Here is a 24,789-nt window from a genome sequence, read left to right on the forward strand (position 1 = left end):
TGCGATGCGAATTGAGGGGGTGGGTTTTTTTTTTTTTTATGTGACAAGGACAAATGATGTAAAGGGACCCCATCTCTCTCTCTCTCTCTCTCTTCCCTTCCCTCGTCGTGTTCCTGCTGTGTCTTTTGCTGAAAATCCCATCTTTCTACAACTTAATTTTCCTTTCATCTTTCGATTTGGGAGGAAAATGGGTAGTTTTTTTCTGGATTATTGAACTGCGAATTGCAGGAGGTGTTGAATGAATATGGACGAAAACACGGGGGACGTGTCCAGGGGCGGGGACAATGCTCGCCTGCTCAGCATCAGTCGTCGTCGGACGCCAGAGGCTGGGGAGGTGGGGGGGGCCACGCGCCTTTCGCTTGGCGTGCAAACGGAGGGACGGTCACTCCGTGCGCCTAATAAACGAGATTCCGGTCATTATGAACTTTGTCGTTTTCCGTTTAAAATGGGTAAAATACCCCCCAAGTCGTGTCAATTTTTCTACTATGTATAATGTAAATTAAGTAATTAATGAAAAATATTTTTGTTATCCATAATAATTTATATTTAAATTTTTTTATGAATGATGAAAATATTTTCTTTTTTTTTTCAATTATTTTTTATAAGAAAGAGAAGTAGTTATTTTTGGAAAAAAAAATTCCAAATCATTCATTATTGTGTTTGTAATCCATCGGATTCGAAGAAAAATTTGCAAATTAAAGAAATGTAAGTTATATTTTCACGTTTGACCCGTTGCTCATCTCAAATTCGATACAATTAAACTACATGCACGGCATGTGAATTCACCTAATCAAAAGTCCAAATGACAATAAATTAGAAGATGGGTGTGATGCCTTTTGAAAGATTGATTATAAAAGCTCAGACTTTCATTGATTATGTCAATCGAATCATGCAAATAATTCCGAACCCAAAATTGCTCGATAATATCTTGATCACTGACCTAATATGAGAGTAAAAAACAAAACTGCGTGAATGAGTAGCATAGTCAATGAGTATTGAGTATTATTATGTTATTATTTGCATCATATGTACGAGCTTAAAACACCTAACAAGAATTGAGACTCGATAATTGGGGAAATAGAGGGTCTATATCCAACAGTCTTCAAGTAAAATTTTCGGTTCGGAAATTTGAGCCTAGCAGCTTCTGGATAGCTTCAAAAGCATGAGAAAAATATTATCTAGTATCTCTCTCTCTATTCGTTAAATGCAAAAAATGACCATGATGGGCCAGGCGCCACCTTGCGAATGCGAAAATATATATGTATATATTATATATATGTACCTGTCATGACATAATTGAGTGCCATTTGTTTAGTTTGACATCCAACCACTGAGATAATTAAGGTAGCAATCTAGTAATTATATTCGTTCGTCAACCATCTAGGACGTCAAAAGCTGTATTGATTGGATCCACTTTTACATTTCTCAATTTCCATTCTCCTTAATTAGTGTATAACATATCTACTTTTTGCATGGCATGTGCTTTTCAATACATAGATGGGATAATCAATTAATTTTATTTTATTCTTTTCCAAAAGATTTAGGTCATCAATATTTTACACATTCGGGAAACTGGGGACATGTGTGGTGAAAAGTTTTGTTACACCGGCTGAATTTATCTCACGCTGATTTTTATCTTTGAAAATTTAACAACAAAAGACCACAGATCTCTTCTATTTAAAAGCGTGCATTTTTGTTCTTCTTTATGATGAAATCGATCGTGATTCCTTGAAACTATCTTCAAGATCACTCAATTCTCTTCCTTTTTTTTTTTAATTTTATTTTAAATGTTGGCAACACCTTTGGCGGGATGACTACTTCGTCTTCATAAGGAATTAGTTTACGAAAGCCTCGAGCATTATAGCCATGTAAACTCAGAAGTGTGCAAGACATTCCGTCAAAAAGTTGCGTTGGACCCACCAATGGTGGAAATTGCCAAAGGAGTCGCTGTTGATTAAAGATAGACGACATGAATTCAAAGACTTATTCAGCAGCGTGCATTAGGTCTTTTCGTTAAAGCAAGCGCATACGATTCGCACACATCATGCAACGAGTAGACCTCGTGGAAACATTTCGGGGGGTATATAACTTCTGCAGCTGTTCAGCACCTCCAAGCTACCCTTTCATCACGACCTTGACATCATGGTTTTCTTTATTCACGCAATACCGAAATGTCGAAACAGTATGCCCGAATTAATCTCGAGATAAACGCAAATTGCCGAGTTGTGTTTCGGGCAAGGCTTCTCTTATAAGATGAGCAACGTGACTTGCGAATTTGCTCGATGAAAATGTCATAGTCGAGCACAAAATGTATCTCATTGAAACGCGGCGGATTTTAATCATTTAAATAATCTCTTCGCCCAAAAGAAAAAGGAAAATCAGTATGCAAAGCCAGTCAATATTAAGAAGCGAAGTAAGTTAATTTGTGTACCGACGCTCTTTATCAATATTTGATTTGACATATACCCACGTTGGCAGTCACTATCGTAATCCTATTAGTGCTATTTTCGCTGTTTGTGCACGAAATAAAGTTTTATTAACTATATACCCACAATTCCAAGAGGCCATGTGAATAAGCCACCATGCTATTGTTATGCCACTGACAACAAAACCCTAATCATGTTCTCCAATCAATAATTGGTCTCCAAGGACCATATTTGGCGGTAGTAGCATCGAACCTTCTTGTGCAAAATGTATCGTCCTCAGTGGAAGAAAGGGTCATTTAAAGAAAACCTGTTCAGCCCATAATAGACTATCAAAATCTGCTAGTTGCTTTGCAACTGCTGACAGCACACCTACTTCTAAAATTGAATAATTAGGGCTTGAATTCCAAAGGGATACGCATGCTTAAGCCGATACTTTTAGCGTTAATCAAGGATGAAATAATACCGCACTTTGAAAAGATTAAAGAAATAGGACAAAACTGGCCTATCCCTTGGTGAAAGTGGTCGAGAAAAGGAGTGAAAAAAATGGAGAAAGCAAAAATAGAAAGAGAGGCTACTTATTTGATATAGAATAGCTCTATTTTATTTTCCTTTTACTTTGGTTGTAATTTCGAACAGTCATTCTCGTACTATTAATTTCTACGAAGGTGAAATACCAGAAGAGTTAGATTTACTAATTATAAATTTCAGTTGACTAGTGAAATAAGTCTAACGAAATTATTTTTGTGAAAATACAGAATTTATTTTCGTGGCCTATATGGCTTGGAAATCTGCTTTTGATGTGCTGGGTTTTCTTTTTCCAAGGCTTCAACACAAAGCTAAAAAATTCGATCACGGAATGAAGCGAAAACCGTCATCATCGACCATTGTTTTCTCCCCCTTGATAATACAAAAAGAAAGGAAACAGAAAGAAATTTAAAAAAAAAAATGAATTTTATGAGCTGTGTAGATGTATACCCATTTAAGATTCTTTCTTCCAATTTGATAAAAAAAATATTCAAATTCTCTTCCAATGTGGAAAGGCCTGTTCCCACCATGCTGCAAATTGGCATTTTAAAAAACGTTTCTTGAAAAGTGTCGAGCCTACTTTTGTCCGTCTCAAATTTAACTCGTCAAGTCGAGGAAGGGCATAAGATCGATCCGCTAACGGAATTGACTGTATCACCATTGGAAGGAGGAATCAACGCGCTTCGAATTTTTTTCACCAAAAATGTCATGGACAACCTTCAAAAGAGTCATATAATCATACTTGGAACCTTAACCATCCATTGACTTTTTTGTTTTTCATAAGCCAAGATCTTGTGAGGTAAATTCAGCCTTTTGATTTACCCTTAGAATGAGCAAATCTATCTCTGAAATAAGAGGCAATAAATCAATGAACAATCATTAAGAAACCCTCTCTACACCTTCAATGGTTAATGTAATTTAGTTTAAAGAAAAAAAGAGTATCGGGCTATCATATTGCATTAGATAATATATCCTAGTAACATTTGTTCATAATGAGTGATGCAAACTCAAGGCGGAGAAAATTACTAACTTCAATTACTGTTTATCCATTTTGAAGTAAAGCTCTTCTACAACCTATTTTTGATTGGCAAATGGCAGGAGAGATTCTCAAGAGGGAAAGTTCCAAGAAGTTCTCTTTCTATGAGGTAGGATGCAATGATCATTGGCGTGGCATAGCCTTTCAGTTTGAAAGAAAGTTGATGGGAATAACTTGTAGTTGGGTTGTAAAGTGAGCGAATTTCAACCATAAAGGAAGAAAAAGGAGAAGTATATGCTCCAATTTTGGTAATGAAGAGTGATGAAACGTGCACTTTGGGGCGACTCATGGGCAGTACGATTGAACCTCAAATTCCCACATTTGGAAAAAGAGATCGTAAAGGGCAAGCTCCATGGGGGCTTTAGGTGCGCAACACTTGTCAACCGCAAGAAGAAATGGTTCTGACCAATAGAATGCGTAGGCATGTCGCGGTGCCATCGTGACGCTTGGCGGCCATACAACGACATTGGCGTTTTGTTGACTTTAGCGGACAAAAAATGGGCAAGTAGACAAAAAAGATGCCTTGTGTTTCAACAAGGTTATTGGGAAATTATATGCCAAGGGTTGGAGCCACATGATTGGACGTTGTTAAATAGAATACATTGCACCATCTTCTTCTTTTTTTCCAGTCAAATTATTTTTTTTCATTTTGTGATATTCATAATGATAATAGTCAAATATTATGCATTTTTGGCGAGAGAACACAAAGAGAGGACAAGATGAACGATGGAGAATGCTGGCCGAGTGAGGAAACGCCAAAGGCCGATGCCAAAGTTCATGCACTTTGAGTTTGGGTTTGAAAAAATCAATTTATGTAATTTCCACTAATTAAAATTACCACATATTTCTTCTATATGATATTCATGAAAATGGAACCTTTTATTATCATTGCTTAAAGCAATTCTATACGTGCAAACTTCACCCAATTCAGTAATTAAATATGTCTGTGCGCATCTCTATTCATACAAAATAAACTTTTGTTGCAGTTCCAGTTAACTTTCATCTTTTCGGAAAAAAATTTATTGATGTGCCGTTAATCCTTATTAGCGAAGAATCAACGTGGTAGTCCCGACTTTAGTTGAAGGTAGTTTTCTTGTTGTCTGTTTGTGGCAAACTAGATGAAGAGATTGAAACCCTGACCTTCTTTTTTCTTGGTTGGCCAACGAGCATTAATTTTTCGATCCTGAGCTTTGTCTTGAGGGTTAGGAGGAGTGAACTTGGGAATGGTGGCGATGGACAATGACAAAAGAGATGGGCCTAAAAGGAAATAACACACAGCTGGAGAGGATTGTCGGGTAGTGCCCCTTTTGTTTTATCTTCGAGATGATGAATTGGAGTTGGAATTGCCTTTGGTTTTTCAATTGGGACCCTCTTGTATCCCTCGTGTGGCCCAAAACTTGAAGACCCTTTTTGGATTCTTTCGGGATGGGAGCATATATGAAGTGATGAAACTTGAAAACGAGGGTTTTCCAGAGTGGTTTCTAACTAGTTGAAGTTGACATTTGACAAAAGAAGCTTTTCATTTTAGTGCCACTACAATGCCACAAGACATGCATTTGTTAGCTTTAATTCCATGTTTGGTAGCTCCATTATAGCCTTTTTTAAAGTTGCTGGGTGGACTCAAAGTTTTGCTATTCGAGTTCCAGATGTGTGATGTGTGCACATAAATCGATATTAATTTACCAATTAATTCACAAGATCGATATATTGATTGAGAACCATATTAATCTATACTTGAGCCAAACACTTGAATTTTGACTTGCATCTTACCCTTATTTATGAGGTTGATAGAGTGATTTATTAGTTAGAAATTTACATTACAATTGATTTTATCATCATAGTTTAAAAAAAAAAAAAAGTCACAAGAGTTCATCAAAATTTCTACTTATCTAAAGAAGCCAAAATCCGTGTATTTGTCTATGGAAATCAATATCATTCAGCGGCCCTAACGCAACTAGAGAATTCAAAATAACTTAATAACTGGCCCTTGGGGTCATGAATTATCAGGATAGGGTTTTTGACATATTTATAAATGATGACAATGCAACATCATTGTTGTTTGAATGTAAACAAAATGAATATGCAAAACAGAAAAGAGAAAACAGAGAAAAAATGAGAACGGTCAGTACTAGGGAATCTAACATAATATGTATGTTCTGGCGAAGATAAGGACATGATATCCATGTATTGATGTTCCGCAAATACATACCTTCGTTAGAGTGATAATGGTTCAACATTTCATACCTTTGCTCATATTGCAAAAATAATAATAATAATAATAATAATAATAATAATAATAATAATAATAATAATAATAATAATAAGTACATCAAAATGATACGATAAAATATGAGAAGTCGCCCTATTTTATTTCATTTATTTTTGGTAAAAAGTCACCAAAAACCCCAAACTTTGCTTAAAGTGACAAATTTACCCTAATTTTTTTTTTTTACATAAAAATCCCAAACTTTGATAATCGTGACACATTTACCCCAAACTCTATGATCAATGGCATTTTCATCTTATTTTTTATGCTTTTTCCTTTTTCTTTTCTTTTTTTTTTCCTTTTTTTCTTCTCTCTTCCCTCCGCTAACCATGACAGAGGGTAGTCAGACTTAGGCGAGGGCACCTAAGGTGTTGCCCTCTCCAGCCTAGGCGAGGAAAGCCCTCACTAGATTTGGCGAGGGTGGCCTTTGCCTGGGTTGGATCTGGCAAGGGCACCCCTCACCCGACGCGGCGATGGGATCTGGCAAGGGGGGCCTTTACCTAACCTAGCCGAGGGCTACCCTTGCCCGACACCGTCGCCCTCACTTGAGTCCGGCTTCCCTCCGCCATGGCCGGCAGAGGGAAGAGAGAAGAAGAAGAAAAAGAAAAAAAATTAAAAAAGTAAAATACAAAAATGCCATATAGTTTAGCATAAATGTGTTACACAAATACAAGTTCAAGATTTTTTGTGTCACAAAAAAATTTTAGGATAAATGTGTCATGGATAGCAAAGTTTTGGGTTTTTCATGTCATAAAAAGTTATGGTAAATTTATCACTCTAGGCAAAGATTGGGGTTTTTGATGATTTTTTTTCCTTTATTTTTCTACATATCTAGCTAAAAAAATGCATTTAAAAAGGCCAACCGAAATCCCTCAAGGAAAAAATTGGAAATTACACCCACATACATACTGAAAATCTAAAGAGATCCAAGAAGGTCGGATGGAGAAATTGAATCTTCCAAACACTTAAATAGAAATTTATACTTCGTTTGTTTCGCAAAAAAAAAAGAATAATTTGAAAAACTATTTTCTTAAAAATAATCGTATGTATCGTTTACAAAAAAATGAATAAAATAATATTTTCAGCATGCGCAAAAATATTCATACATAAGTTACTGTTAATAATGAAAATAATTTTATTGATTAATTATTTTAAATGATACAAAAATATTTTTGAAAAACTATTTTTTAAATTGTATATTTTTTGCAAACTAAACGAAACCTTAATCACGTGTTCAAGCAATTGTCCACATCAATTCCTCCAAATTTATCGTACGAACCAATTCGCGTATGGACAAGAACAGTAGTAAAATCACATTATGATGGGCTCAGTGGAGGGGAAGATGATAAGTGGATGTGACCCATCATGCTATTGCTGGGACACCAATTCCTCCATCTTGATAATAAATCTCTTTTGTTTTCTTCTGGCTTAATATATATATACATACTGAGAAATTATTGTGATATATAAAATTAGGAGCAATAACGGTCCATTAAGATAAATCTATATTATTCACATTTCTCTTTTAAAATCTCTGCAAATAAAGTTCTCTGTGAGGTCAGGCTTGTCTCCATGGCCTGTGTCCATGTTGCACAACATGGTGAACTTAAAAATTATGTCATGAGACTTATACTGCACGAAATCACGTGAGATTGTTATCCAGCTCACATTAAATAATGTTTGTACATCACCTAAAAATAAAGCTTTTGATCGGTACTATCCTGTTAGATTCATTTTTTCCTATTTAAAAAGTTGCTACCTCCATCATGAACATTATTAGGTCTAATTTACTCTGCAAATATTGAGAAAATTACTCATACTCATTTTTTTGGCATGCTTTGTAGACGTATCTATCAACGCTATTATCGTCTTGAGATTTCTGTGTGCGGCCAAATCCGCAAGGTGACATGTCGTATGATGTGCCAAGTCACGCGAGATTAGCTGTCAGTTTCTAACTTTAATCCAATTTGGACACTCTCGCAATTTGATTGGTAGTACATTTGGTGCACTGTTGTCAATATTGGTTGTCAAGAAGTGAGTCGCTGACTATGCTAGACAAATAATGCTATATATGTAAAATTTTATTTATTAAATTGATATGCCAAGTGGCATGGCATGTTGAATATATTTCACTTATCAAATGACTCATTTGTAGCTAATCACGTTACTTAAGCCCCACCTGGAAAAAGGTTAGGGGTATTTTTCTGGACCGATCCTAATTATATTTGGATAATTGATTTTTTTTTCCTTCTTGCTTAATATACATGTACACATATAAAGTTACGAGCAAGGACGGTCCATTAAGTAAGTCTATATTACTCACATTTCACTTTCGAGATTGCTGCAGTTTTCTATGAGGTCAAGTCCCTGTCCATATTGCCCAACATGGTGAATTAAAAAAACTTAGGGATGAGCTACTAGAAGTCTTAAAACTCATTGCCAATGTACAATCAAACTGTAAAAATTTCAGAAAGTACAATTATGTTATAAAATTTATCAAATTAATGTAATCAAGTACTTCTAGTAATTTCGTCCAACTTAACTAATGGAAAATGCTAACTTTGCCCCTTTTTTTTTCTCTCTCTTCGTGGTGATGGTGTTGTTAAAACATGAAACATAAGGCCAATATCACGTTGTTTGTGTCCAAATCTGATTTTTAATACAAATTTTATTTAAATTATATTTAAAATAAGCAAACTTAAGAAAACACAAAGAAAAAGAAAAAAAATAGTAAAACTAAGTCCTTGCCTATGTTTTTATTCTTTTTTTTTTTTTTACTTTTTCTTTCTTTTTAAATAAAACTTAGGGGGAAACCCCAACAATGCTCATTGTGGCATACTAACCTTGAATTTTTTTTACATTAAAACCCCAAATTATGATCATTGTCACATTTACCTTCAACTTTTTCTTATGAAATAAAAAACCCAAAACATGTACCTTTATGACAAATTGACCATCTATCAAGGTTCGTTAGATGATTTTTTTTTTTTTGTCAAAACAGTGTTGTTTTTCATTCATTTAAGCCACATGGGTGGCATGTGAACATTGTTTGCTTTTATGATATCAATGTAAGCAAATCTAATGGTCCTTATTAATAGAATTATGACGAACAGCAAATGTGTCACATAGGTTGAGATTTGTTTATGTCACAAAAAAAGTTTATGATATATATGTCATAGTAGACATAGTTTAAGGTCTTTCGTGGCTTTGCCCTAAAACTTAAGTAAAATTTGAATTTAAAATTAGATTTAGACTAAAATGATATTGTTTTAGTCACATTAGCACCATGTAGAACAGAGAAAAAATAAAAACATCACGCCAATATTTTTCAATAGCCAAATTAGAGGGATAAGATATCATAAGTGTCATAACTTTTATACAACACTCATTTGAATGTAAAAACATTTGTGGTGAATGTTTTTAAAGATTTATAGTATTCAAGTGATCGATTGAAAAGTTATCTGATACTCAAATAATTTGAAAAAAAAAATTACAATACTCAAATGAGCGTCTTACATAAGTTATAATATTCAAGTAATTGAAAATAATTATAGTATTCAACTGGGTGTCATAAAAACGTTATGACACTTGTGATGTCATTTTCTCCCAAATTGAACAAAGTTAATAGAAAAGACTTATTGCATTAATTTGACAAGTTAGAGGACTTAAATACACTTTTCAAAGGTTTCAGTATTTAATTATACTTTTATAACAAGTTTAAGGATATTTAGTATGCTTGTCCCTACAAATTATGTCACAAGACGTATATCACATGCAATAACTACATTTTGTTATTCAGTGCACATAAAATGATGTCCGTGCACCATTTAAAGCTAAAGCTATTGATTGATAACATCATGTTAGATTTATTATTTTCTATTTAAAAAGTTACTATCTCAACAAAGAAAATTATTAAGTCTAATTTCCTATGTAAATATTGAGAAAATTATTTGTACTCATTTTCTTTGGCACGCTATTGGAGACATATCCATCAACGCAATTATGATCTTAAGAATTTTGAGTGTGGCCAAATCTACAAGGCGACATGTCGCGTCGTGTGCCAAATCATGCGACATTACATGTCAGTTTCCAACTTTAAGCCAATTTGGACATACTCGCAACTTGACAGGTCCTACATCTGGTGCATTGTTGTCAATATAGGTTGTCAAGTACAATGTATTGCTCGTAAAAAAAAAAAAAAAACACAATGTACTGAGTCTCTGACCATGCTGGACAAGTAATATAAATATGTAAAAACTAATTTACTAAATTGAAATGCCAAGTAAATGAAGTGGGATGTTGAATACATTTTACTTGTTAAATGACTCATTTGTAGCTAATAATATTAGTTAATGTGTTATGAACTTGAAGTACTAAGCCGCACTAGAAAAAAATTTTTTGACTGATCATTTAAAACTAGATAGGTAAGAGACAGATACAGTAAATATAAATTATAGTTCCATGGTTCGACAAACTTCCCATTCAGTTTGTCACATAAAGTATAATATCAGTTCTTCAATAGGTGAATTTTGCTCCTTATACGCTCCGAAGGAACGAGGATTGAAAGACTTTCAGATACGTACATGCAAAGTCTTCACCGAAACTGGCTGTTTTGGTCCGACGGTTTTAGCCTTTCATGTTTACCTCGAGCATATACGGTCCATATTCCAAGCTCCTCCCCAGCAAAACCATGTCCTTTTACAAAGAAACCAGTGCTGTAGCGCGTCCATCTGTCTGCATCAGCCTCTAACCACAACACCTTCTTTTAATATCAGTTCTTTTTCTCTTTTTTTTGTCGGACTTTTAATATGAGGTTAAGAGGTGCAAAACATAGTCTTTTTGGACAAGACTACTCATTATTGTACCATATCTATAGACATGAGAAATCTAGATATTTAAAAATTGGGAGCAGCTTTTCCTTCTTATTAATCATGACAGTGACCAAGAAATTAATTTTATTAGTGCAAGTTGTCTTCAGTCATCTTTCTTGTCGACAGCGATTTCGATCAATATTGCGCATATAGGACGGCGATCTTTTTTATATGTTAGTTTACTCCGGCCAGATTTCCTCACCCATCGATCCAAAAAAAATAATAATAATTAAATTCAACTCCAGATATTTTCTCCCTAAGGCGGTGCTGCTATTTTATGCATCTCGTTCTTTAGAGAGCATTCTCCAGAAGAGCATAACACTTGGCAAGTCCCAATAAAGCTGCATGATAAGGTCTGGTCCGATGAACAAGGCGAGACTATTCTTCGGGTTGAATTTTGGGGTCCATGTACATGGCCCAGCCAAAACGCAAGGTACAGGTTCTATATATCACTAATAATAAAAGGAAAGAAAAAGAAAATAAAATAGATATGAAATAGATTCTGGAAAGCGCTAAGAAAAGAGAGAAACAGGGAGTCAATTAAATGCGAGCTCAATCGCATGGCAACTGCCTGGGGATAGGACAATGGGTGGTGGCGCCCATCACCTTTTTGTGGAAAATGGCTTGTGAAGACGACTTGGGAGCAGTCTTCAATGGGTCGATTGAAGAGTACACAAAATAAGACAAAACAAAGAAGAATACAGACTGAATATTTGCTGAAATTCCACAAAGCGATGCCGTAATACAAGCGACGGTGTCTATGTCTTGACAGCGTAGACATGTACCCGACGTGATCGCATTGAATGGGTTTCGTTTAATAGCTTCGAGCCCAATTATAGCTATGTCGTCGCATTCAAAAGTTTGACATGTGAATGGGAAATGAGTGAGTTTGGATTAAGATCTGTGTTGATCCCTAGTAAGTTAGGCTAGTGTCAAGGTTCAGATGAAGGGCTTTCTATAATTACACTTTCCGGTGACTATTTAACGTTCCTCATTACTAAGGTTGGTTTGGTTGTTGGGAGTTGCGGTCCCCACGGACTAAGCAAGCCGTGAGGCTAAAAGAATATGTACTTTTGACACAACAGATGCGATACTAAGAAATTCCTACATCAGCTTATAATAAGTAGGATATAAAAAAATGAATGTCACATGTGGACTCTTAGTTGGATTATTAATGTTGTAGTAATCGGAAGGTCCAAATTGTGTTTCTTGTTCGTAGTTTTTGAAAAGTGATTCCATTACAATCAAATTAATAAGCATTTGTACGTAGATTGATTATATAGAGTGGCTAAGCATTTGTACGTAGATTGATTATATAGAGTGGCGAGGAAATATGTATCGCCTTCGTAATCCGAAATTACATATTGGACAAGTAGCATGTTAGAAGTTTACTAAGTTGTGATTCTTCTAGCATCTGGTAACTTTTGTTAAATGTTTTGATAAATTCATCATTGTTTTCAATGACTTATCAAAATACTATTTTGGAACCATATTTTATGCCACTTGTAACTTTTTAAACTTGAATACCTTCCTCTCATTCTCCATCAAGTATTTTCAACCCAATGTCATAATTGTTTTTAACATTGGTTAATCATTCTTATCCTTTGTAACTCATATAACCCTTCTAAGTACATCCCCCTCTTGATCGTATGAAGCCGCTAAAGTATTCAGGTTCTAAATAGAAAGCTTCAACTCATTCTTGCAAAGAAAAGAGAAAGCCATAGTCACATTCCTCTCTAATTTTCATTTTCCATCTTTTGAAGGTCCAACACTTGTGTTATTAAAGCCTCTAATTCAATCTTTCAAGAGTTTACAAGATGGTTTTGTTGGCTTTATTCTCTTTTTTAAATTAGGTTTATTGAAAGTTTGAAAGTTGTTAATCTTTGTTCTTGTTTATTTTGCCTTGAAGGTGATTAAGGCTTTGAGCTGATAAAGTCTTTGTTAAAGGTAAGTGAAACTTTATGAATTAAGTTAGATTGTTTTACTTAATACTCTTGATTTGATTTTTTGATAGTGGTTAATTTTAGCTTAAATTTTGATATTGAGTGTGAGAAAGTTTCACTGATTAACTATTGAGTCGTTGTGTCCATTTGACTTGAACCAATGAATCTTCACGTGCTGAGGTTAGAATATAATGGAAAATGAATTTGTAAATTATTCATACTTGTCAAGCTTACGTTTTTTGTGTCACACGTAACGTTCTAGGGCATCACAAAAGGTTAGACTCTAATAAACCCATTTAATTAAGATAAATCAAAAGGAAAATGTAAGGCGTAAAGAAAAGAATAACTCATGCTTCATGATTGCAAATGTTCTAAGCCTGAACATAATTGTTTCTTGCATAAACAGGCTTGTGCAAAAATCATATGTCTGATCGAAGAGTACGGAAAACTATAATGTGTTTTGTGTTGGATACTTCAGTATGAACAAATTGACATCTTTAATTCACATAACAATTATAGACTTTCCCAAATTTTCACTTCACGTTCATACTTCGTGTTGTGTGCTAGGAAACACCGACACTTTTCAAGAAACTTTGTATTGTGTCAAACACTCTGAAACGTATTTGACACTCTCGAACACTCGATCAACATTCTCCCAATCAACTTTCCTGACACTCAAATCAAAATTCTAACATGCAAGTTTCCAACACGTAATTTCGACACGTGAGATCAATTCTAAAAATTTTCAATAAATGAAGGGTCAAAATATAAATAAATAAATAAATAATAATAATAATAATAATAATAATAATAATAATAATAATAATAATAATAATAATAATAATAATAATAAATAATAATAATAATAATAATAATAATAATAATAATAATAAATGTGAAAAAAATCTAATATTCTTCTTTTTTCTAATTCTCACTTCTCGTGACACATAATTCAGCCCCAAGTTTTCTTTTATTCTCTTCTGACGTTTAACACATAAATCCATAATGGAAATTGCTTATATTTTTTTCCCTTCAAATTTTATGGATTATTGGAATGAAAGTGAATTTGCCAAATTGAAATAATGAATGATATTATTAAATTGTGGATTGATGTTTTTAATGTAAATTCATTCTAGGCTATTTTTACTATTTATTTATTTGTAAATTTGAATCAAATTAATTTGATTTTAAATAATCATAAAAATGATAATTTATTTTGTATATATAAAAATATAGATTTAATAAATAACGTGTCACAACATGTCAAAATTCTCTATTTTTTTAGAAATGACATGTCGGCGTATCATGTTGTGTTGTATCATATCGCGTGTCACTTGTCGCGTGTCGGTGCTACTTAGGTTGTGTGTTGTCCTATTGGTGTTAGTCATTCATGCCTCTATCTTTTCATAGGACATAGATGATGTTCACGGTGGACAGTTAATCAAATTCAATCTTCTAAATCAAAATTAATTATTAGTCGTTAGGATTGGAAACTCGCAATGACAAAGTTTAGCATGTGAAAATATCTCCATTTTCACCGGTAGTATTAAGAGAGAAAAAAATAAATGAATATATATATATAACATATTTTGGATGACTGTATTTTGTTCGTAAAATTCTAAACGCAAGTGCACGTATCGAACAGGTAATATAATGATGAGATAAAGTATCGTCCCACGGAGATTGATGATTAATAAACTAATTAAATACTAAAATAGATTAATTCTAAAATTTATCTAACAAATCAAAATATAATTAAGAATAAATTAAAAACGAAACTTGAAGACTTTGAAGACTAAATGCAGTAAAATCAATCAGATAAATATGTTAGAGCATCCGATTTCACCATAATCACTATATATGAATTTCATATTGTTATAAGTACAAGAACGATATCAAACATGTGATAGCGGAATTTCCTAATCTATTTACTATCCTATCTCTAGGTATAGCAAACCTACTCAGCTTATTAATCCACTATATCTCTATGTGAATTAAAATAAACATTAGTGCATTAAAAACTATGAATATTCCCGGTTTACAATGAGTCTTTTGGATTACCTTATCACCGAAAGCTACACAAATAACACAGTATATTTCTATCCACGTTTAATTTATGGTTATATATTATAATGAACAATTGCATATTATTACCTCTCGCCTCAAACATGCACATCGATCATTCAAGTGGTGACCGTTACTCAAAAGCATTAAACGCAATAATATATAACTCACATGAATGAAATCAATTGTAAAACATAAAAATCATGAAATTCACATCATCATGATTATGCTACATCGTAGCCCTAACAAAAGAAAATTAGAACATAGTAGAAGAAAAAGTAAAAATATAAATCAAACCCAGCATCTTGAATCAAAGAACAAGAATTTTGTCACCGCTTTTGTCTTCTCTTCAAAATACTTGAAAAACTCTTAGAACAATGGAAAACGATCTAACTCTCCCCTAAAAACCCTAGCTGTTTCTCTTCCTATTTATAGGAAATCTAAAATATCTATCTCCCAATGCTTGTAGATAACATTAGGGAATAAAATCAAGAATTTCCCGATTTAATATTTTCACTTTTCCACTGATGCTTTTATTTGAATTCCTGATAATTGCCATTCTTTTCCTTATCTTCTCCATATCTCATTATTCTGCATAAATAAGGAAAATTCAAATAATCAGAAGGAAATCCAAATATTTTTTCGTAGATAATGCATTAATTGTTGCCTAAAATAGGTAAAATAACTCTATTTTATAGAGTTATCAAACCCCCAAACTTAACATTTTGCTAGTCCTCAAGCAAAATCAAGACATAACACATACTCAAGCTAACAACCTCCTCCATGACATCTTTCCATAATTGCTTAAATTCACAATTCAAAGAAAAACACAAATTTCATCCAAATATTGAAATCGATTTATAAGTTAAGACCAATTCTAACTATATGATCCAAGTGTGTGTGTGAGAGTCCTCATCTTTTTCGAAATTATATGCAATCCAAATAAATTCATATTAACATGCAACCTCTCAAAAATTCTCAATAATTATGACCAAATCGCATAGGTTTGCTTTTCATTCCTCTCTCCACTAATGTAAGCTAATCATCCAACCAAAAATCAATAGGACTTTTCTCGGGTTGTAATGTAAGGCTGGGCTAAAGGTGAGATAATGGCAATTTTAAGCTCAAATCACCCATCAACATGTTGATTTCTAGGATCTAATTAGAGCCAATGTCACTATCCAATTTCACCCCTTCAAGATAATTTTTCTGACATCATATATCACCATTCCTTTTTTTTTTTCTTTCGCCTCTTTTTTTTTTTTTTTTTTTTTTTTTTTTTAATTGCTTTATGGTGGAGTTTCTCCCAAAGTCCCTCCTAATATAACATGAAAATTTCCAACCCATTGAGTATCCAAAAGGCTCACTCAATTGAAAGTTGGATAGGGAACCATAAAAGCAATTTTTTTTTTGACAATACACCTCAAACAACCACTGTAATCACTTTTTTTTTCTTCTTTTTACTCCATCATTCCTCCCAAATTTCTATCAAGCTCAAATAATTTTTTTTATCGGGCATGGGATAAGGATATAATTTGATTACGGCTAGACTGAACATATATAGGTGCCAATGAAAAATTGGGTAATAATTAAGGCTCAACGAGGTGACTAGGGATAAATAAATATGGTTGGCTTGAAAGGCTCAATCGATCCAAAAAATGCCTATATCATTTCTCAATTAGATTTAGCTTAGGATTTCGCCTCAAGAGAAAATCAAACAAATTTTAAGATTTGGATGAAATCTAAGAAAATCACATATTTCACATGAATGTTCTCTAGATTTACACATAATTCAAAAAGTAAGGACTTTTAGTGCTCAGTAAGTGGATCAACATAATCAGAATTAAGATTAACTCACACCTCAATTGCAAGTTTAAATAAAATTTAAATTTTCCTAAGAATCGCAAAAATTCACAAAAGAATCGCAAAAATTCACAACCAGGAAAGCAATAATGATAAAAAATTATCCAAAAATTTGTCTTCCCCCCAAACTTGAATGAAGCAGTGTCCTCAATGCGAAAAATAGAATAGGAAGAAGAAAACTCCCCTGGTTGTAGGATAAGTCCATAGATGACCGTGATGATTAAACTCTTGAAAGGTGCTCCCTAAAAATTAACCTGGAATAAAACAGAGAAAAGTTAATCTTTTTTTTTTTTTTTACAAAACATAAACTTAAAAATAAATAAAAACATAATTAAAATGCTTGGGTTGCCTCCCAAGAAGCGCTTACTTTATAGTTTTCAGCAAAACTATCTCAAATGTCGCTATTCTGAAGGATGAAGTTCAATGGTGGTCTTCTGCTTGTTGTAACCACCTTCAAAGTAGGGCTTCAAACGTTGACCGTTCACTTTGAATGTGCCCTCAGTGTCATGCGCAACTTCAACTGTTCCATATGGGAATACCTGTGTAACTGTAAAAGGATCAGACCATCTAGATCGCAACTTTCCTGGAAAAAGTTTAAGACGAGAGTTATAAAGTAAGACTTTTTGACCAATTTTAAACTCTCTTCTAAATATGTGCTTGTCATGCCATCTTTTTGTACGCTCCTTGTACAACTTAGAATTTTCATAAGCCTCATTGCGAAATTTCTCCAATTCATTCAGTTGCAATAATCTTTCTTCACCTGCAGACTGCATATCAAAATTCAGAAATTTCAATGCCCAATATGCTTTATGCTCTAATTCCACTAGTAAGTGACAAGCCTTTCCAAATACTAGCCTAAAAAGAGACATTCCAATTGAAGTTTTGAACGCTGTCCTATAGGCCCAAAGTGCATCATCAAGTTTTATTGACCAATCTTTCCTAGAGGCATTCACTGTTTTTTCTAAAATTCTCTTGATTTCCCTATTTGAAATCTCTACTTGACCATTAGTCTGAGGATGATAAGGGGTTGCAACCTTATGTGTGACTCCGTACTTACTCAAAAGTGTTTCAAATTGCTTGTTGTAAAAATGTATCCCCCTATCACTTATGATTGCCTTAGGAGTGCCGAATCGGGTAAAAATATTTTTCTTCAAAATTTCACCACAACTTTAGCATTATTTGTTGGTAATGCTACAGCTTCTACCCACTTAGACAAATACTCCACAGCCACTAAAATGTATAAATTTCCATAAGAAGGTATAAAGGGTCCCATGAAATCAATACCCCAAACATCAAATAATTCACACACAATAATGTTGTTTAAAGGCATCTCATTTTTTCTTGAAATATTTCCAGTTTTTTGACACCTATCACATGAAGCTACATAGGAGTATACATCTTTAAAAAGTATAGGCCAATAAAATCCAGATTGTAAAATCTTAGCTGCAATTTTTGTGGCACCAAAATGGCCACTTGCCTCTCCATCATGACAATGATGTAGAATGTTTGCATTCTCTTCATCTGGAACACATCTCCTTATGACATGATCTGCACATACTTTAAACAATAAAGGTTCTTCCCAAAAATAATTTTTAACATCATAAAAGAATTTTTTCTTCTGTTGATATGATAATTCAGGAGGAAGAACATTACTTACCAAATAATTTACAAAGTCGGCGTACCAGGGAATTTTTGTGGACATGATGGAAAAAATTTTCTCATCAAGGAACTCTTCCAAAATTGGTCTTACCTCTTCCTTTGAATTTGGAATTCTTGATAAGTGATCTGCAATTAGATTTTCAGTCCCCTTCTTATCTTTGATTTCCAAATCAAATTCTTACAACAATAGAATCCACCCGATCAACCCGGGTTTTGATTCTTTTTTTTTCAAGCAGATACTTAAGAGCAGAGTGGTCAGAATAAACTATAACTTTTGAGCCAATTAAATAAGAACGAAATTTATCAAAAGCAAATACTACCGCTAAAAGTTCATTTTCTATTGTTGAATAATTCAATTGTGCATTTAACAAGGTTCGACTGGTATAGTATATGGTTTGAAAAATTTTATTCTTCATTTGTCCCAAAACAGCTCCTATTGCAGAATCGCTAGCATCACACATCAGCTCAAAAGGTAAATCCCAATTTGGTGCTGCCATAATTGGTGCTGATATTAACTTCTCCTTTAAAGTGTTAAAAGCCTGCATGCATTCAACGGAAAAATTAAAAGGAGCATCTTTTTCCAAAAGATTAGAAAGAGGTTTAGCAATTTTTGAAAAATCTTTTATAAATCGCTTGTAAAATCCTGCATGCCCCAAAAATCCTCTGACAAGTTTCACAGATGTTGGCGGAGGTAATTTTGCAATGACCTCCACTTTGGCTCGATCGACTTCTATTCCGTTTTGAGAAATTTTATGCCCGAGCACTATTCCTTCCTGCACCATAAAGTGACACTTCTCCCAATTCAAAATAAGGTTAGTCTCCTCACATCTTTGTAAGACCAAGGCCAAATTATTTAAACAAGAATCAAATGATAGGCCAAAAACAGAAAAATCATCCATGAAAATCTCAATATATTTTTCAACCATATCAGAGAAAATAGCCATCATGCATCTTTGAAAAGTAGCTGGTGCATTACAAAGACCAAAGGGCATTCTTCTAAAAACAAAAGTACCATAGGGACAAGTAAAAGTAGTTTTCTCTTGATCTTCCGGGTGCAAGAGGAATCTGATTATACCCTGAATATCCATCCAGAAAGTAATAAAATTCATGCCCAGCAATTCTTTCTAACATCTGATCAATAAATGGTAAAGGAAAGTGATCTTTTCTAGTGGCATCATTCAATTTTCTGTAATCCATACACACACGCCACCTAGTAACTGTTCTGGTCGCAATTGAACAGATCGAGCAAGTTCAAATTGACGTAACATGAAACCTATTAGTCCGAAAGCGCCGTGGAGAGCCACAAAAGTCCACAGACCGCCTAATTGACACCAACGAGTAAAATCTCCTTGTGCTTCAGGACCCCATAGTAACAACAAAGAATGTGCTAAACTATTAGCGGGAGTAGAAACTGCGGCGGTTAAGAAGTTGCATCCTTCCAAATAGGAACTGGCCAATCCATGGGTATACCATGAAGTTACAAAGGTTGTACCTGTGAACCAACCACCTAAGGCGAAATAAGCACAAGGAAAGAGTAATAGACCGGACCAACCTACAAAAACGAAACGGTCTCTACGTAACTGTCATCCATAATATCAAATAAATCATTTTCGTCTTTGGTAAATTTACCAAGGGCTATAGTCATAGTGATCCTCCTATTCAACTACTTCAACCATTTCCGAACACCTCATGGCATTTTCAGGGCGTTTGAGGATTCGATCATTTATTTATATATGATTTGACTTCTCGTACACGGCCCCCTCTTTAATTCTAATGGGTTTCGAAGATAAAAAAACCTTTCTTGGTCCATAACCTGAACTAGGTAAATCCATGAAATCAATTCGATTATTTGTTCCTATTTTTAATAAGCACCTGAACCTTGAATTACCCTATGAATCATCAATATGAATCATCAATGATAGATCAATTTTTTGAAAGAATTTATCAAGGGAAAGGATCCTTTCTCCCGATATCGATTGATCCACAGACTTCCTCCTCTTGGTCGATCAACTAATCTTATTCTTGGATCTTGTTCGTGAGTTGAGAAAATCAATGTATTCATTTCTATTGTATTAAACTACTCGACTATTCTATATTTCATATTTGATTACCTTATTCTTTTGTATTCTTTCATTTTCTTTTATTGTATTTTTTATTATATTTCCTTTTACTTCGGATGAATAGAAAACTCAGTATATCTTTCGCGGTTGAAGCAAAAATACAATTTGAATATTTTTCTATTATTTTCTTTTTTTATCTGTCAGAAAAAATGAGAAGTTAATTTCCTATTTTGTAAAACGTATCTTTCTCACATTCATTCTTCACCATCCCATTGTCGGAAAAAAGATATCGTATGTATCGATATCCAAATATTTGGATTTGGTACATGAAGATATGGATAGATCTATCTTATCTATAGAAATGGATCTTGTGTTCGAATTAAAGAAAGATATTGAAAAAAAAGGCTCTTGTGTTGTGACTTTGAATAAACCTTTCTCTGTGAAGGAAGCTTTCACTACTTCTTGCATCTTCGGGTTCAAACGCCCGAGGTTGGATAGTGGGTTTATATTGCTCCTCCATCAAAATTTTGTGCATGCAAATTGAAGGACTAATTCCCTTGATATTAGCTATTTTCCATCCAATTGCACATTTATGCTCTCTTAATACTCTGAGCAATTTCTCCTCCATCAAATCTGTCAAAGAAGAAGATATAATTACTGGTAAAGAAGAAACTTCATCTAAATAAGCATATTTCAAATGAGAAGGTAAGGGTTTGAGTTCAAGAATTGGAGGCTCTTCAATTGATGGTTTAGGCTTTGTAATGTGTTGTCCCAACTCCTCAAATTTAATTGCATTTTGTCTTGAATATGGTGGAATTGCCTCCATGAAATTTGCGTACTCCTTTACCTCCTCATTCTGAATATCTTTGTCCCTTAGTTGAATCAAACATGCTTCAAGTGGATCTTCAAAAATATTTTCCTGAAAAACCTTATTCACCAATTTGTCAACTGTCTCAACTCTAAAACAAGAATTATCATCGATGGATATTTCATTGCTTTAAAAACATTAAATGAAACAAGATCATCTTGAACTCTAAGGATCAACTTCCCCTGTTGTACATCAATAAGAGCTCTTCCTGTTGCTAGAAAATGTCGACCTAAGATAAGTGGTACCTCAAAATCTTCCTCAATGTCAAGAACTATGAAATCTGTAGGAAAGATAAATTTATCAACTTTTACCAAAATATCTTCCACAATACCTCTCGGATATTTAATTGATCGATCAGCCAGTTGAAGTGACACCGTGGTTGCTTTTACCTCACCTAATCCTAATTTCTTGAAAACCGAATAAGGCATCGATTAATACTTGCACCTAAATCACATAATGCTTTTTCAAAGTAAGAATCCCCAATAGTGCAAGGAATAGTAAAACTCCCTGGATCTTTTAATTTCGGAGGTAATTTGTTTTGTAGGATGGCTGAACACTCCTCATTTAACTTCACAGTTTCATAATCCTCCAGCTTCCTTTTGTTTGCCAAAATCTCCTTCAAAAATTTTGCATAACTAGGCATTTGCACTAAAGCATCTGCAAAAGGAATGTTAATGTGCAATTTTTTAAATACATCAAGAAATTTAGAAAATTGCTTATCTATTTTGTGCTCTTGGAGTCGTCGAGGGAATGGAATTGGCGACACATATGGCTTGGGATTATCTGGAAAAAGTTTACTCTTGCTTGTCTCCTTTGATTGTTTATTAACCACCTCTTCCTTGTCTCTCGACAATCTCTTCTTCTCCCACTTGTTTACCACTTCTCGGATAATAGCCTTTATGTTTTCAATTGATTTTTTCTCGTGTTGCTCGGCAAAGAACCATGTTGCATTCCTGACATCATGCTTGCTAACTGACCCACTTGCATCTCCAGATTTCTGATTGAAGCCTCTTGATTTTGAAATCTCACATCCATGCTTTTGATGAAGTCATGAGTCGTATTAGCAAGTTTGGTGACTATGTCTTCCAAATTTGACTTTGTCTCTTCTGATTGTTTGAATCAGGTGTGGTCTCATCACATTCTGATTATTCCATGAAAAATTGGATGATTGCGCCATCCCGGATTGTATGTGTTGGAGTAGGGATTATTCTCAGGACTGTTAAAATTCCCAACAAAGTTAGAATTTTCACTAGGTTGTTTGAAAGTATTACCTACCCGACACTCGTGCTAACATGTCCTCCACCACAAAAATCACATGTCAAATTATGAATTTTCATAGCTGAAACACTCATATTATCAAGCTTTTTGTTGATTGCTTCACAATTAACATGTTCGATCCCCGCCAATTGCTCAAACTACGTCAGTTTATTTTGAATGTTCTTTGCTGCACAATTAACATGCCGTTGTAGTATAGTGGTGAGTATCCCCGCCTGTCACGCGGGAGACCCGGGTTCGATCCCCGGCAACGGCGCCAAAAACTTGTTCGTAATATTCTAAACGCAAGTGCACGTATCTAACAAGTAATATAATGATGAGATAAAGTATCGTCCCACGGAGATCGATGATTAATAAACTAATTAAATACTAAAATAGATTAATTCTAAAATTTATCTAACAGATCAAAATATAATTAAGAATAAATTAAAAACGAAACTTGAAGACTTTGAAGACTAAATGCAGTAAAATCAATCAGATAAATATGTTAGAGCATCCGATTTCACCATAATCACTATATATGAATTTTATATTGTTATGAGTACAAGAACGATATCAAACATGTGATAGCGGAATTTCCTAATCTATTTACTATCCTATCTCTAGGTATAGCAAACCTACTCAGCTTATTAATCCACTATATCTCTATGTGAATTAAAATAAACATGAGTGCATTAAAAACTATGAATATTCCCGGTTTACAATGAGTCTTTTGGATCACCTTATCACCGAAAGCTACACAAATAACGCAGTATATTTCTATCCACGTTTAATTCATGATTATATATTATAATGAGCAATTGCATATTATTACCTCTCGTCTCAAACATGCACATCGATCATTCAAGTGGTGGCCAGTTACTCAAAAGCATTAAACGCAATAATATATAACTCACATGAATGAAATCAATTGTAAAACATAAAAATCATGAAATTCACATCATCATGGTTAGGCTACATCGTAGCCCTAACAAAAGAAAATTAGAACATAGTAGAATAAAAAGTAAAAATATAAATCAAACCCAGCATCTTGAATCAAAGAACAAGAATTATGTTACCGCTTTTGTCTTCTCTTCAAAATACTTGAAAAACTCTCAGAACAATGGAAAACGATCTAACTCTCCCCTAAAAACCCTAGCTGTCTCTCTTCCTATTTATAGGAAATCTAAAATATCTATCTCCCAATGCTTGTAGATAACATTAGGGAATAAAATCAAGAATTTCCCGATTTGATATTTCCACTTTTCCACTGCTGCTTTTATTTGAATTCCTGATAATTGCCATTCTTTTCATTAACTTCTCCATATCTCATTATTCTGCATAAACAAGGAAAATTCAAATAATCGAAGGAAATCCAAATATTTTTCATAGATAATGCATTAATTGTTGCCTAAAATAGGTAAAATAACTCTATTTTTATAGAGTTATCACATTTGATAACCATTCTGTTATTGGGAACAATTTTTTATTAGAAATTAATCTTTTTTATTATATTCCTAGGAACAAATTATAAGTATTCGAAAGAGTTTGGTAACTGCACAAAATTTTTATTCCCGGCATAAATTACGTTTGGCACCGTCCTCAAAATTTCTAAGCCGACTAGTTTCTTCTAATTTTTTAAAATAATTTTTCATTTTTTCATTTTTTTTTCTTTATCTTCTTCCTTAGCCAGTCACTAGTCTTAGGATAACCAACGACCAGCCAGATGAGGGTCGGCGACCTTGTCAAAGAGTCGCTAGCCCCCAGCAAGGCCGCGTCTTGTCGACCAAGTATTGCCGGCAACTAGGCGAGGCTCAACCTTGCCTAGATCTAGCGAGGTTGAGCTCACCCAGCCGTCGGTGGGGCTCAACCTTAGTCAGGCCATTATGAGGTCGACCTTGCCTGGCTAGGCAACGCCAACCTCACGGTGGCTCGGCGAGGTTGAGCCCCACCA

At 34.0% G+C, this 24,789-nt stretch overlaps 1 non-coding gene across 1 annotated transcript; it reads left to right on the forward strand.

Moving 5' to 3' along the window:
* Nucleotides 1-23,040: 23,040 nt before the first annotated feature.
* On the forward strand, nucleotides 23,041-23,112 carry TRNAD-GUC. Its single transcript has one exon. It is a non-coding gene; the product is annotated as a tRNA-Asp (tRNA).
* Nucleotides 23,113-24,789: the final 1,677 nt, after the last annotated feature.

Source organism: Eucalyptus grandis, chromosome 11, assembly GCF_016545825.1.
Source record: "Eucalyptus grandis isolate ANBG69807.140 chromosome 11, ASM1654582v1, whole genome shotgun sequence".
NCBI lineage: Eukaryota > Viridiplantae > Streptophyta > Magnoliopsida > Myrtales > Myrtaceae > Eucalyptus > Eucalyptus grandis.